Source organism: Callionymus lyra, chromosome 1 (genome assembly GCF_982586985.1).
Source record: "Callionymus lyra chromosome 1, fCalLyr1.hap1.1, whole genome shotgun sequence".
Lineage (NCBI taxonomy): Eukaryota > Metazoa > Chordata > Actinopteri > Syngnathiformes > Callionymidae > Callionymus > Callionymus lyra.
In genome coordinates this window covers 24,508,785-24,519,775 of record NC_141818.1, presented here as the reverse complement: position 1 = coordinate 24,519,775, position 10,991 = coordinate 24,508,785, and the positions used below count along the sequence as shown (strand labels likewise).

At 37.1% G+C, this 10,991-nt stretch overlaps 1 protein-coding gene across 1 annotated transcript in view; it reads left to right on the top strand.

Annotated features, from left to right (window-relative positions):
* The first annotated feature begins 618 nt into the window (after positions 1-618).
* pdzd2 (PDZ domain containing 2) overlaps positions 619-10,991 on the top strand; it is a 32,562-nt gene continuing 22,189 nt past the window's right edge. Inside the window, exon 1 of the mRNA XM_087798319.1 lies at positions 619-873. The gene's annotated coding sequence lies outside the window, so the exon portion shown is untranslated. The remainder of the gene's footprint in view (positions 874-10,991) is intronic.

The following is a 10,991-nucleotide window of genomic DNA, read 5'->3' as shown; positions in this document are numbered from 1 at the left end:
TTTCGGTGACAGTGGAATGTTCATTCGAGGATTTGCATGCACACACATGCATGTTCGCACATACACACACTTAAATCCTGATTATAGACAGGTAGGATTGAATGCGTTTCACACGTGTGGCTGGAACTTATGCCAGGGACAGAAAAGTTGAAGGAATGCAGCACATGTCAAGCTTGTTGTCTTGACATTTTAGAAATTTTAAATTTGTAGGTATTTTTTAAATGTGTTATTGCTTTTGATTGTCCAAGTGCTTTGTGACCCTGGTCTTAAACAATTTACAAACTTAAAACCATTTCATTCATTTGATCAAGGCTGATTATTTGGACTTAGATGCTCCTTTTAACAATAATAACCCTCTTACTACGCATCATTCCTGTTTGTTTTAGCGTACAGACTACCTAAAAAAAGGCTTCCATGTGTGTCAGCAGGATGTGTGGAAGTGCCGTCTGGAGGGCGGAGTCTAGAGAAATAACAGTCCCTGCATTAAACGGGACGTTAAGCTGCCCACCCTCCCCCTCACGCCGACAGCTCTACGCCACAATGAATCCTCACCGACCGTCTGGAAATCCGTAGCGTCCGTACTGGAGAGACAACCACCGGTAGCTGAACCCGCTCGATTCCCTTTCATAATAAACAGCGTTGGATTTTTTTTATTTCCACTGTGGACGCGCGTCCGTGGACGAGTTTTTCCAAGTCCGCTGAGACTTTTTCACAACTGACCGCAAACGCACTCTGGCTCCATGCATCCCCACGTTACACGATAGATACTCGTTTTTTTCTTCTGGTATACGACGATTTGAAACAATGGCAATGACTTTCCCCTCTAACTTATGTGTGGTCGATGTGCATCAGTCCCTCACTCCAGACTCCAAGGTAAAGTAAATCATTCTGTCTGTCTGACTTTCTTATAGAACCTTAGAATAACTTTTTATATGACAGGAGTAATTCTAAAAGCATACGACAAAACGAATTTTTTATTTTGGGTACTCCATATGACCCTAAAATAAATTGAGTTAGTGTAATAAAATGTAGGTTAAGTCCAAAACCTGTCTTTAAAGCTGCTGCTGTTGTTCCATTCAGACCATGAAACCTTCAAACTGACTGAACACATTTGTTATTTACGTTTTCACAGCCGCCTGATAGGTTCAGATGTGTGTCCATTTAGGCTGCAGACCGGGATTTTTTCCTTCCCTCCAACATCTTGCTTCAGTTAAAATGCCAAAACCGCTGTACCAAATATAACCCTCATCCATGAGGGACCAGTAATCTTCCTGCAGAGATTCCGTCCTCTGCCACCGAACTTAAGGATACCAGGCCTGGATAGTCCTCTGGCCCCCGCCTGCAGCCATGCAAGGGTTTATACAGTTAAATATACTCTGGACAGACTGACACCTAATGGATTGAAATGACTGCTGCTACGATTCCATTTATTTCTATGAAGTTGAGCCGAAAAATGTCAAAACTTAAAGCTCACACCTGCTGTCTCATTGCTTTTCAACTTCGCTCAACTACTGTGCAATACAGATGGGACATTTTGTTTTCATGGATCAACAGGTCTGACTGACGCATTCAGAATCATTCATCTAACCTGATATTTGTGTTGTTCTACACTACACTTTTCATGTTATATTAATGTAAAGTTTACATCGAACATATCTGTCTCTGACTGTGCTGCCTGTACTATTCTGTCGTCTATTGTCTGCAGTAAGATTGCCGCGATACCAAACCTCAATAGGCGATACCAGTACCAGTAAACTTTTCGTTGATGCTTAGACACTTTTCGATACTTTTCGATATTATGGTTATATTTACTTCACATTCATTTGCTTCAAAACCAGAGTATTTCCAAATCTGATTTGATTGGCACGTTTATCAATGAGACAAGTTTTTTCATTTGAAGAAGCGGAATATTTTTTTTTCTAAGCTCATATACTGGTCTCGTCGGTTCCACCAAGAACACGTGTATTCAGTACTTAACAGTACCATAAAAGCTGTTACGTTATATTTCTTTTGTGGTGGTACCGAAGTGGTACAGATTCTTGTGACAGCCCTAGTTTTACAGCAGTCGGTACTCAAACATGGGAAATATGTGTCTGTTCATAAAAGAGACCGTGGGTTGTGGAGCATGTACCAGTTTCATACAACTTTATGTTAGAGGTGCAATTGTTAAACTGCACTTTGGTGTTCTTGTTGCACTCAGCTTCATTCATGTCACACTCGCATATAGTAGGCGACAGTTACGACAGTAGGGTTACTAAAAGACCGGCCCACTTAATGCGCGGTACAGGAAGCTAACCAGCCAGCAACACACGTTTTCTGTACCTTGATAAAAAAAACATAATTTCATGTTGATTTGTACAATAATCATATAGTAAACATTTACCTGAAGCCTTAAGTAGCCTACAGATAAATAATTGCAGCAATACAATGATTTTACATGTCAATGTACTGTAAATGTCATCTATTAGCATTACCTTACTCATCAGCCGTACCATAACAGTAATGCTGATTTGACTTGGATCGTCTCCTCGGTCCACACCTGGATCATATTCAATCTAGATGAAAGATTAGTATAGTAAATTATGCTAGTTAAAAATACAACAGTTTATATTTTAATGAAATTGTTTCCTATCAGTAAAGTATGTAGATTTTTAAGATTATTAAGCCAGACACACACATTAGTGCTACTAAATTAATCATCATTTCAATAAAGACCGATATAATTTCATACATTATAAATAGAAAAGACATCCTTAAATGTCTGTCTGATGATGAACCCATGTATGAAGGGCCATATACAGACACATCAATCACGAATATATTTTAAGTGTATAAATCAATTTGAGTTGCTATAGAAGTGCCTCACAAACACACATAATAGATAAAATGAGATAGCCAATGTGTTTCGTGGCATTAGCAAATGTTAGCCAAAAGAGCACTTTAACCTAAAGTATCTTAGAGTTTAAAACACAATTTACCATCATTGTACAGGTATTTGTTGGGAGGGTTCTGTTCCTGCTGCTGCCAGTTCTGTTAAAAACCGAACGACCACCAAATAGATCCGTATTTTCCCAACATGTTGCTGCAAGTTTCTCAAGGGATTTATTTGTTTATCCTTAAGATTGTCAGCGACATTTTTGAGTTTTTGTGCTTGTTTAAGATTGTGTCAGCTCTTAATTCTCCAATGAGAGCTAGTCCATTACAACAATAGCTGCCAAACCCAGCGATATGGGCCATTTTGATAGACTTCTTATCTCCATTTATTTTTCTCTTGCTCACGGATCGGCCCACCATCCCAAAACCCACCGGCCCACCGGAGAAATTCCAGTTATCCCCGTACGCCAGTCCGCCCCAACGAGGCAAAGCAATTACATTATTTTGCATTTTTAAGGGTGAAAATTGCATTGCAAAACAATTGAACATTTACATTAGACTTGGCAGTTGATTAGAATCTATTTACATTTTTTGTGTCTTTTTGTCATTTATTCAGTTACCATTTGTTGATTTTTAAGTATATAAAAAATAAACTATAAAAAAAATTCAAATGATATGCTGTCACTCAACAATATTGGTCTACTCCATGTCACCTGCTTACCTGAAAATAAAATATATGAAATATGTTATGCTCTTAAAAACGTGCCTATCCAATCACAGGACCAGACACAGTTATGTAAGGCCTGCTGGCTCGACTATTGATTCCAGACCCTAGAGTCTCTGTTCACCTAAAGCACTCACAGGCCAGAATTCTTGATTCTGCTGGCCTTACATGTCCTGTCATTGACATTCTCTAACTGAAACATGATTGGATGACATTTTCGTGACATCACTAGCTTGCAAAAACATGATTTGATAAAAACTCTACCATCATATTTTACTCTGGAAACTGTGCAGCTGTGCTTCTACTTTTCTGAGTAAGATTAGGCCAGCAGCGAATCCACTGCTGGCTCTGACGGTCAGCCGCTGTAAGGAACACTCCTCTTGGTTTTCCAGAAGTGAACCGTGAAATGAAGCCTCCACGACAATATGTGGCAATCTGACTTCTTCAATACTTCTGGTTATCATCATTTAACTATACTTCAAATACGTTTTCTAAACTCTAAACACAACCAGCACAGCATCAGTGTTTTGTGATCAAACCATTCACACATTTCATGTCGTTTTCACGCAATGTGCAGTCACAGAACACGTTTCCACAAAGCTTACATTATCTTAACAGACGTTATACCTCCCAACAAAACTATGAATTTTTTGAATAATATTTACCAAGGTGAACACACAACACCCCACAATAGCAAAAAACAATATTCCAAACCTTATTCCAAACCTTAGATATGATATGAAAAACTCTGAAACAATGTACCTTAGCAGATACTAACAAACAATCGATTAATTGACACACAGCAGATTTATTTAAATGTTTTATTCAATTTAGGTAAATTGTGCCAAACACAACTGATTCCAGTTTAGTTCAGATTCAGTGTCAGGAGTTAAATAGAGGACTATGAGGAGTGATATTTTTGTAAATGGAAACAGAAAAAACATCATGCACACTGCAATGTGTGGACAAGAAAGAGTAAGAGCAAGGGGTTATAGTGAGGGATGTAGTGAGGGGAGCACTGAGAGGAGCAGGAGCAGGAGCAGAGAGAGGAGCAACCTAAGGAGAGGGCCCAGTAGAGGTGTAAGAACCTGTAGTGGTTTCTCCAAAGGGCTGCAAAAACAGTTGTGGTGATGCCTGGCAGGAGCGTCCAAAAGCTCTAGTGCATAAAACTGAATTTAATTAAAAATGGAATTGTGGAGGACAATGAGATATTTGACAATATCAATAGCATCAGCTTCACAACCATCACACAGGCATTGTCCAAACACAGAGTGGATGAAGCAGTTGTACACTCTTCCTCCACTTTTTCACTTTTCATAATGCTCTTGTGTCTTTCATTTTATATTGTTTACTTTTTACTTTCTATTATATTGTAAAAATATTAAAACATTAACTGTTCTTCCTGTAATAATAGTAAATAAATAATTATTTTTAAAGGAATGCTTTTGAATGTTAACTTAACATGTGAAAATATAGTTCCCAACCAAGAACTTTAGTGTAAAAAGGGTGTATTGCATGTTTTTCATGCAAATACCTGTCAAACCATTCATTTTTTGTAATGTCAACAATAGCCAGTTGAGTGACTGCATGTACCGTGTGAAGAGAAAACAAGTGTTTTTCTTTGATAGAATAACTTAACTTAATCATTTTTTAATCAGATTTCCAGTGTTTTGGTAATTTGAGTTTGAGCAGAGAATGATTTTTTTCCATTTTGAAATGAAGAGTTGGTATATATTTAACAAAATGTGTTTTTGAGAAGAGAATTATCTATTTGGCCAATTGTTTTGTAGGTGTGAGTCTGTGTTAAGAAAAGGTATCTGAAGTATGGGTTGGTGCTTGTTGGCAACAAAAAAAACCTGAAACATGCTACCAGCTAGTGAGCAGTAGAGTTGTAATGCAGAGATTGTGCCAGACTTTGTTGAACTAAAGATGTATGGTGTGGGGAAACACATTACCATGTTGATTTTACCTATCTTGAAGTTGTCCTGAATTGTGCCTATTTAAAGACAGGAAATACCTCGATGAATATTCACAGGAAACACACAGTGAAGAAAGTGGAGCCTTCATGCAATAAGTGAAAGTATTGATAGGTGGAGTAGAGACAAGCAAGACTTCATTGTGGGAAACGCCATAGTAGTGTTAAGTTAAGTTTACATTAGTGTAGTTCTGAATACACGAGACGGACAAAATAAGGATGTGGCTTCATGGAATTATATCAGTGTCATCAGAATATTGAATGGTTGAATTATGCATTTCAAATATTGAAATATTTTATTTTTTATCAATTAAATTTATATTTGAATTTCAATAATTAAATAATGTTTTTACCAAAGTGTGAACTTTGTTTTAACGTCTGGAGTTGAAACATTTTACACTACATTTCACGATCAATAAGTAGACTTTGATGTCAAATGATTTAAGCAGGAGTGGTCAGGTTCTTCTGTAGAAGACCCACAACAATTGAACTCAGTCAATTAATGTTTTGTCACTCTTGTCTTTTGGTTTTGCGGGTTTGAACCCTGGAGCCTCACGTACTAAGAGCGTGAGTGTGTAGTTTTACTCGTCAACATTCACATTCGTATGAACTTCTCGACAAGTTTAGAGGTCGAACATATTAACTGCTCAGATCCATGTCAGCCTCACTTGTTGAGAAGTTTATGAGAGGATATTAAATAGTTTTGCAAGCAGCAAACTTATTAATACATTTCTCATTCGCCATACTGATTATCTCTATTTATTATGACAACATGATGCATTTACAGTATATGGAATGTTTTACAAGCTTTGTATTTAATTGCACGCATAATGGCTTGTCTTTATAATATAAAAAATTGTGATCGTTTTAAGTCTTCTTTACGAGAGTCACATACGTTCTTGTGAAAAAACATTACGTCAGTTTTATCGAACTGAAGCTGCAGATTCAAATGAAAGGATCTAAAGCCAGTTTCCCTCATGTGATCACGTGATCGGAGAGATATCACAGTTATATAAATGCACTGCTAAATGATGATTATATGTAAAAAAAAGTGTGTTTTGCAATTCTATTGAAGCTCAGAGAAGATCAGACAATCTTCATCATCATCATCATCATTATCACTACTTTGCTGAATTCCACGTTGGATGAACTAAGGAAAAGTGCTTCATTTTCTGGGTTTGAGTGTACGACCCTTTATAGTAGGGAAATGGTAATGAGACGTCAACAAACGGTCTTATAGAGAAGAATCTGACCGTTAGAGTAAATTTTTTTATAATTTTAAAAGATATATTTTCCTTTTTATGACAGAAAAATAGTAGCCTGCGGTTGTTGTTACTTTTAGCACATACAAATATAAAAGATGGCTGTACACATTTGTTAATATCATTTCACCAGCAGCATGATGCAGTTATTCTGTAATTTACGTTATTATTTACTTAAAAAATTCTAATGTCACTGAAAGTGAAAGTATGCAAAGGAGAAAAAAAATCGAACAAAACCGAAACGGACAAAATAAACAAAAAAGTATAATTATAATGTTTAAATTAAAACCCCACCATCAACAACTTTTGTCATCTTTGCTTGACAAAACAACACCGTTAGATAACAACTGCGGCGCTGCAGCAGACTGGGCTGCTCACCACAGTGCTGACAGCTACATACTGTGGCTTGAAACAATAAATGCGTGTAATCCCCAGCATGTTGAACACCCCTGGTCCTGCCCGCAGCCTTGAAATGACTGATGTTTGGATAAGGGAAATTGACCATTCTTGTCGGGATACAAAGAAAACGACTCATTTTCTGGATTCATTTGGTTTTCTGTTGTTTATGCTTAAAGTGTCATGTAAAGAATCTACTGGACAACATTTACCTGAGATTTTTTAAAAGAACAAGATCATATAATAAAAGTAATTGAAGCTCTTGTAGCAGCTCCTCACCACTTAACTAACTGTAATGTTTGCTGGGATCAGTGTACTTCTTTGCATACAATACCTGGTCTAGCATTCAGGGTGTGTACTACTGTGAGAAGTCCCTACATGTTTGAATCAGCAGAATAAAAGCATAGTTAATCTGTGGGCCTTAACAGTGATCCTCGTGAAATGCAACAGGAGCTTCAAGCTGACTCACAATATAGGCATTTTAGTTTGGTTGCCAAATTACCTTTTCTATAGGCCTGGGAAATTAATGTTTTCTCATAGAGTAAATCTATAAAAGAAGTCATAGATTCTTGTATTATGAAATTAAATTCATGAAATAATCAAACAAAGTTGATCAAATCTTAGAATCCTGTTTTTTCAAATGAACTACCTTGGAACTGTAAAAAAAAAAAGAGTAGATTCTAGCAACAGAGTGAGGGTCAGCGGCTGTTGTTGTCTCGGTGCTACTGTGCTTATGGACTACTAAATATTCCTAGAATTCATAAATTGGTGTTAATGTGATGACATTGGAAGAGAGAGTCATGACTCTCAAAACAGTTGCATAACAGAAACACCTTGTTATTGCCTGAGACCAGCTAAGATTAGATCTTTCTGGCTATAGGAGAGTTATTTGATTTTGTCTAATCTAAAGGTGATCAGGTCTTTGTCATTGGTGCTAAACACTGTTTGCACAAACTTGTCTGCAGCTGTGTAGATTTGGCTCCTTCAACCTTCACACGCTCATTTTTATAGGTTGATGATTTCTTAGTATGAATTTCATGTAGTATAAGGAGAGACAAACACATTGATACACTTTAATCACATCACAGCTGGAGCTTGTGTTATCTGTTGCTAACTTACCTACAGCTCCTGTTACACTGGATCAAATGTATGTTGTGTGAATTTGAAATAAAATTGAATATCTCACGTTAAACCTAACTTCAGAACTTCAATTAACCTAAATATTGTTACATTGACCCCCTTGTACTGTTGGAACTCTGGGCACCTGTCCACACTGAATCTGTCTCATTCCTCTCAAAGGCGGGAGTGAATGTAGATTGTTTTGAACATGAAACAATTTCCAAAAGATTGATCAAAACCTTGATCACCAGTGATGAAGGGGTTGTTGAAAAGGGTTCATATTGTGTCCTTCTTACCAGATGATTAAATTGTCTAGACCACATTGGACATAAGTCCTGTGGTTACTGTCACTATTGAACATTTTTGGACACATTGAACTGGAGCTCTTTCTAATCTTTCGCCATATGGTCGCTAGAGAATAGCAGGAGTCCAGAAGGGGGTGGAGGATGTAGGTCAGCAAGTGGAAAAATGGACATACACGGAAAGAGGGTAGAGGATTACCAAATGTATTGTTCTTATCTTCGTCAAAAGAATTAAGACCTGTAGGTGTTTAGTCTCTATGGGTGAATGGATTCTGCCTGTCTTTGTGTCCAAAAAAATAGTTTGATAATACAAGCAGATTAAATGAGGTTTCTTTGACATGTTGTGGAGGAGAACCTGTTTCAAATTGAATATGCAACTACTTTCAATGGCTGGATGACAATAGTGATTGAGTTTTTTAGTCAGTGGCTGTGGTTTGATCCTTATATTTTACTCACCGGGCCGTTACCATTGAGAATACAAGTTTCTTGAACTAATCTGTATCTGTCATAGAAGGTTAGAATGTACACTTATCCACCATGTGCTCCACAACCTCCATACTCTCACTTCAAATCAGTGTGTCATCAGCAAACATGGGTGACAATGGAGAATCCTTCCTTAGCTTAACTGTCCTTTATCAGCACAAATGAAAATGATCTCAGAGTAATCCTTAGGTTCAGTAATGGGAAACATGGAGTATGTTGTTTATAATCATTTAACTTATGTATGTATGTTCTCCTTTCTAAAGAAAATATAAGATTGATGTACTTTATTTACTTTAGCATGGATTTATTTAATAAAAACACTTAATGTTTTTAACACAGAATATTGTGTTTTAGTGCAGTTGCTACCAGGGCTCAGTAACAAATGTTTCCCTTTTGTTACTTACTGAAATAACAATAGATATCCTTAAATCACGATGGTGTTAAGGCCACCAGAGAAGGCTATGCAGGCTCTGATGTCCACCACAGGATGGAACTGACAATTGTGTCAACAAGGTGGGCCCCTCAATCGAACCAGTTTTGGATAGTGTGAGCAGATTTCCAGTCATGTTAAGTGCATATCTTTAATTCCCTTCCAATTGTGGAGCAGATATCTGCAGATTACATCCAACGGAGGATGGGGAGGGCTCAAATGAGAGGATTTAGGTCATTACTGGAAATATCCTCATAATACACTTGTTTATTGTGTTTTCACAGTAAAGCTGTGAAAAATGCATGGAAGAGTCAATAAGACAAAGTGTATCGATTTTATATCCGATATAATTTCCATTCATTGACACAACACCAGAATAAAAAGCAGCAAGGTTAAGAACAAATAACTCTTTCTTAAGTAATATTGTTTTATGCATAGATTGGAGTGAATCGCTGACAAAAATTGTAAAAACACAAACTAGTGCTAAAAACTAAAATGACTTATTTTTAACACTCTTTCAGCCATGTTAGTAATGGATGAAATTCAATTAGTGCCATCAGAATATTCAAAATTCAATATTGTTGGTTTTTTAAACCATTTAATTATTTTTGAAAATAATTGAATTAAAGGTTTTTTCACTAATCATTTAATAGTTTGTAAATGAATGACATTTTTGTACACATAGAGTTTGAAAATCTAATTCAAATAATAAAAAAATTAATCATAAGTAGACACCAAATCTGGCTGGGGTGGAGGATAGACAGGTGGATGAAGAAGAGAGTGAGGGAGGATACAGTGTTAAGAGGAGTGGATAGAGTAGGGCAGCCGAATACAGGGAGGGTCATGGAGAGAAATCTTGATCCGTTGACAACGTTGTGGAGCAGATCCTGGATCCTGCAGCAGCTCCAAAGGATGGAGCCCTGGGGCTCTAGAAGAGATGGAGAAGAAAAGTGTGGGTTTATGCAGTGCTGCAGGTTGTTCACCTTGACCCAGAGACAACACAAGGGAAACCACAAACTTTTTTCACCTTGACCCTGAGATGACACAAGTGTTAAACTGCACAGGTAATGAACATAATGTAGGAAATAAGGATACAGAAAGGGAGAGCTATCTATCTATCAATCTAGGTGCTAGACCATGTAAAGCTTTGTAGGTTGAGAAGGATTTTAAATTGTATTTTAAATTTTACTGGTCGAAAATGTAAAGAGGACAGCACAGGACAAATGTGATCAAAATGCTTCTTCACAAGATATTCCCAGCGGTCAATTGACTTCTCTACAATTTTGCAACTCTACCCCGATCAACTATGTGAGCTACAGTAAAACGACAACACAGAGCGACATAAAGTAGTAAACAAAGCAGCAAGATAACATGATGGCTGATCCCATGCCATGTTTCAGATCAGGGCCGTAGTGTACAGGAATAG